Genomic DNA, 6,000 nt, shown 5'->3' on the forward strand with positions numbered 1-6,000 from the left:
AATAACTCTTGAATATATTGCTTTAAAAGCATACCTTACTCTAATGATAGAAAAAACTGGAAGAGGTCAATATTGAACCTTATAAGTGGTTGGTTCTTGCTGTTGTTTCTATTGGTATGGTTAGAATTTCTTTAGTTATACAATATGTATCCTAGGATTAAGCAAATATATAGGTATATTGTGAGTAGCGGGATACAGGTTTCTAATCAACAAGAAAAGTGAGATGAAAATGTAGAAAAGGGAAGGTTAGAATGAACCTAGAGGTATTGGGTTGAAATTGAAGGTAACGTATGCACACATGAATACACACACATACGTGTGTACACACACACCACACATACACACACACAAATATATTCTTCTCATTGAAAAGGCCTAGGTACAAACCTCAGGAACAAAAAAAATGCATATAAAATCCAGAACTTGATTTCTCAATACTATTATCTACAAAAATGAACTACAAAAATGATGGCCGATGTCAGTGCTGGTGGTGAGAAATTACAAAATAAATCTGATATATAATACTATGGGAGAATGTAAGGTAATGATAACAGAATGATGGCAATGTGTCAAAAGAGAGAGATATCCATGTATTTAGTCTCTGGAACATTTTCAGCATTAAAATAAGTAGTGATAATAAAAGATGACCCATTGAATGAAATAGGAGTCTATAAATCCATACTGATATAAATAAGTGAATAATATGAAATGGTGACTTATTCTAGAAACATCATTCCAATTAATAAAAGTAGTATGACTTCTAAGTAATGAATGCAGAATGAGTGATGGGATTGGAAAGTCATCACATGACCTTCACCACAGTAATAATAATTCTAAGAAAGAATCATCAATGACAGCTAAAAGTAGTGGGCAAAACTTTGATAAGATGCAGGACAGTTGCATACTCTGAAATTCTCTCCCAACATCCTACTTATTAATTACAAAGCAAAAATTATAAATGTGTAGTGGAGAAACTGGTCAAATACTACCTTAGTTAAGTGATTAGCTACAAATAGATATGATATGCATACCCCTCAATATAAGACACCACAACAACACTTAAGAAATATCCTTGTTGAGCAGTCTATTCTAAAGCCGGGAAAATAATCAGACAACTGCCAGATTGGGAAAATCCTACAAAATTAACCTATCTCAACTTGTATGTCAGATATGAAAGGTGCTAATTGACTCTAACTATGAAACTTAAACCGCTCACCACCTATGGGAGGAAGAGCTATGACCTCCTAAAGGTCTGTGTCCTGATGTCTAAAATTTCTGAACAGGTTACATTACATAGCAGAAAGATATTAATATTGTTAATCAGCCAATCAGGATACTATATGGATAGTATCCTGGATCATGTGGATGGGCTCTGTGTGATTATCAGTGCCCTTAAAGGAGGAAAAGAGGAGCATGAGCATGGAAGAGTCAGGATTCAACTATTTCTTTATGAGAGAGACTAATTTTGGTCATTCATTTCAGGATATCCTGAGTTAGGAGTTGCCTATGGAAAATAAATTATGAACTAAAGATTTATGATGCTGGGTTCCCTGGAAAAAAGTCCCTTTATAAAGAACAAAGAGTCTTTATAGTTTATTCCTCCAGTTGTGTGAGGCAGTCATGCAGAAATACACCTGGAGACCTCATCTGCTCTTTGAACCAGAAACATCTCAAACGTGGATAGAAAATGTTAGGGAACTGGTTTTGATATTCCAGACAATGCTATGGTTTGCCTGAGTCTCTTGATTTCCTGTGCCCTTGAAATTACTGGCAAATTTTCATAATTAACAAGGCTTTTGAATCATATTTCTTTGACAATCTGATCATCTGCATTAGCAGACACTGGTATGTGAGTAGAACTATGCTTTAGTCCTGCAGTCAATCAAAATGGATAAGAGGATTATTATTATTTTTTTTTTTTTGGTAAGAAAAAAGTAGATTGGAAAAAAATATAACCAGGATTTAATTACAGGATGACTGCCTGACCATTGTTGGTTGGACATGGTGAAGCTTTGAGACAATGGGATTTGAAGAAAGAAGACATACCTGAGGGAAAAGGCTAAGTGGATCAATAAGAGGTAGCTAGAAGAGGGGAACAGAAATATTTCTATTACCTGTCTAGAGCTAGTGGCTCTGGTGAAGTGAAACCTGTAAGGGAATGCAGTGAGACTTTCCTGTCATGGAAGACCTGCTTATGCTTCCATGAGCATGTGGCGTGATGGACTACTCCCTTGCAAAATGATATAGCAGGGCCATTGTCCACTCGAAACACTATACAAATAGCTGGAGCACAAGGTCAGGTGACTAAGGAAACCTAAGGATATTGTGTGAAATTTTTCAAACATTTCACAAAAAAAGTTATCAGCAGTAGCATGGTGAATCATTACCTGCAGGGTTCTTAAACTGTTTGGATACCTTGTGAACTTTAGAAGCATGTAAACTAAGGGTCAATCTTGCAATTTTCTGGGAACAGGTTCATCCCCTTTGTGTCACAATCAATCTGCCACAATTTGTGAAAGTAAAAGCACAGCAAACCTACCCTAAGAGGCATAATTGTGCTACTCCTTCACCCACAAATAGGTTATAACATCGGACACTGCAGGCATGCTTTAAATACAAGTGACCACAAGGAGGCTATTTGATGACCAGAGACACACTCAATTTACTCTTTCTGACAGGGATAATAAAAAATGCTGTAATAATCTGGAGGGTTCCCTTATGTAATTTGCTCTTAGGAAGTCACAAGAATATTAAGGAGACAGTGATGGCCTTGTTGACAGTTAAAGCACAGAAGACTGCATAATGATAAAAGACGTATGCATAAAAAAGAAAAGGGTGTAAGTAGGAAATGAAAAGCTGGAGAGGAAATAATAACCCATTCAACTGAACAGAACTGTTTAAGTGGTTTATAAAAAGCACTATTTAAAAAATGAAAGTACAGCTTGTGTGTGTGTGTGTGTGTGTGTGTGTGTGTGTGTGCTTATTTTGATGTTGGGGACAAAACACAGGGCCTTATACTTGCTAGGCAAATGTTCTATCACTGACCACTCATCTACACCCCCAGTCCCTCTGCATAGTTTGTACTAGAAGGTTAATATGATAGTACCAACATTTGGAGGGTGAGGAGATGTTTCAACCTTCCCAACCACCTCTTAAATCATCACTGCAAGTTTAGCCCTCATTATTATAATCTGGAAGAAATCAAGTCAAATAATCAGAGTCATGATTCAATATGAAAAGTTCCTGAGCACTAATTTGAGCTTATTTAAATGGATAAAGACATTGAATCTGAAAAAGATTGACATGCTGAGATATGCTTGCTCAGCTCCCAGTGAGAAATCATAGGCATTTTGCAATGATTTTCGTGAAAAAGCCTGAGACTAGTGAGCAATGCTCCTTAGGTTTACTAGATAAAGGTGTTCAATGTTTCATAGCACTTATGGAATAGAGATGGTGCTCTGAAACTAGAAAGACTGGAGATACCATAGAGGGAATCAGGTCAGGTTGAGATTAGAGGCAGCAAGTAGGACTGGAGAGACTTCACTGGTTAATGACCTTTAGCTAAATGTGTAGCTGAGGTGGATGGGGAATGTTGCCTGTATCCATTTTATATTTTTCCAGGCAAGGAAACAGAAATATTTTGTCTAAGTCCTTTTTCTGGAATTTTAATTAGCCACATTAAATGGAAACTTTAGTAATTTCCTACATTCTTTTACATAATACTTAGAGAGTAATAGACTTCTAGGAATATACAAATGACTACCACTCTGATTGAGAGAATGGTTGGAGTGTGATTATTGGTTCCCATTAGCCCCCCTTTTTGTAGACCTGTCTGTCCAGTACATGAAGTCAACTGTAGGCTATCAAGCAGGCAACAAGGTGGTTCTTCCAATTGCTTCAACTGTGTCTGAGGTGGTAAAAATCATATCAGAAGCACAAAAGTCCAAGTGGGACTGCTCTGTCATTGTAAATTGGCTGGTTTCTTTGCCATTATGATTTTCAGGAATAAGCAGGCACAATTTGCATTCTCACAGAATAGAAGTCATATAAATTTATTATATTGCCAAAGTACACTTGAATTAGCTGACTTAACTGCCATAATTTCATAAGATAAGGCTTTGATTTAATAAACTTTAAAGCAAGTTAGTAAACTGCATTGATTCTATTAGGATAATTTCCCTCCTCTGAGTAAGAAGTCAAGGGGCATTAAGGACTCTAATGACACACATGACAGTAGAGGCAGGTCAGTAAACTCAGCTAAAGTTTAAAGACCCGGGAATTACATGGACTCAAGTAACTAAAATCATTTCTGAAACAAATGAACAAACAAAAAATGTGTTTCTTACAGAGTTGGATGATGGGAAAGAGACTTAGAGACAAATAGGGTTTATTTTGGCTTTGCCAGAACTTTGTTTTGCTTTTAATCTAAGAATCATATTGGCCCCTATTCACAAAACCACTAGGAAGATAAATGAATTTGAGTAGAAGTCTTGAGTAGAACTGATTGCTAAAGTATTTTCAAAGGGTGGCGAAGCAGGAAGGTTTGCTAGGACTTTATCATTTGGACTGCCTGGTTAATATTAGATCTACCTGAGAAATACACAGACTGGAGTTGCTGGCAGAAATGAAATAATTCAGTGAAGGCCTCTTTGCTTAGAGAACAAAAATCTGCCCAGATAACTGTTCCAAATAAGCCATCTGAAAGTTGTTTGATAGTTTGTTACTGAGTACTGGTCATTATAGCCCCCAAGCAAAGAATGCCATCAGCTAACTCTGAAACCTGGAATCTAACTTTGTCCTAGGGGAAGTCTGAGGATTTCATAAAGAGATCAAACTGTACAGCAGAAGTTCACTCATGAATTGGGAAGTGGGATACTAAAGATCACACTTCATGAAGAGGAAAGGGTTAGAGAAAAGAATCACTGCGTACACGAGCAGGATGCTTCATAGCATGTAGGACCGAAAAAAAGCATTCAGAGGACCTCTCCAACCCCACTGCATGCCCTATGTCTCAAATTGCTCCCATGGAAACAAAGGAAATCATCTCCTTGATGAGAATTTCTGAATTATGTCATCTTCTGTTTGTAAATTAGCAGTGATAAACCTGTATTTGGGAACTGCTTAATGAAAGAAGACAAGGGCAAATCTACATAGTGGACAGAGCTGAGAGCTATTTAAAGACCTTTCAGATGTAGCCAGTGATCTTGTTATACAGTCAGGGAAATGGGCATTCATTTTTCTAAAATCCCTGTGGGAATTTAGAGGAAGATTTATATTGTGTCATGTACAAAACCTCTAGAAAGGATTGGTAAAGAAGGGATTTGGAATAAGGCAGATGCTTTGGTCAGATTTCTCAAATTCATTATCTGGTTTGTGCAGTGAGCAGACTTGTAGGTATTCAGGCCATTCCCTAATGGGCTAATGAGAAACTGCACCCCAAGGTCCACAGAAAAGGAATCACTTGAAAATGGCCATGAAAATTCTGCTATTTGAAACAACATGGGTAGATTTGGAGGACATTATGCTAAGTGAAATAAGTCTGAGATGACCCTCAATGCCCCAGACCTTCTTTTATTGAGCTCCTTGATGGGCTATACCTTTGAAATTATTGGTAAAGCATAATAATGAGTCAAAGTTCTGATTTTTGAGAAAGTGATTCAGATTTTTCTCTAAAAAATATGAGTAAAAATAAAAAACTTTTTTTTCTTATCAACCTTCAATCATTTATTTCTATTGCCAACTACATTTTTTGACACACGAAAGCATTTAATAAAAACTTGAACAGAATACCAACTATTGAAATAGAACAAGGTTTAAATATGCAGATGTTCATAAGGGAAATGGAGAGACAGAGTTGCATTTTAGAAGGCCTACAAAATGTATGGCACTAGGCAAGGTCATTATGTACATTATGCATTTCTGAATGTTATGAAGATTGAGTGATAATGTGCATCTGACTTCTAAAGCATAAGCAGGAGTATGAGTAACACCAATACATTA

The sequence above is a fragment of the Sciurus carolinensis genome, chromosome 10, assembly GCF_902686445.1.
Source record: "Sciurus carolinensis chromosome 10, mSciCar1.2, whole genome shotgun sequence".
Lineage (NCBI taxonomy): Eukaryota > Metazoa > Chordata > Mammalia > Rodentia > Sciuridae > Sciurus > Sciurus carolinensis.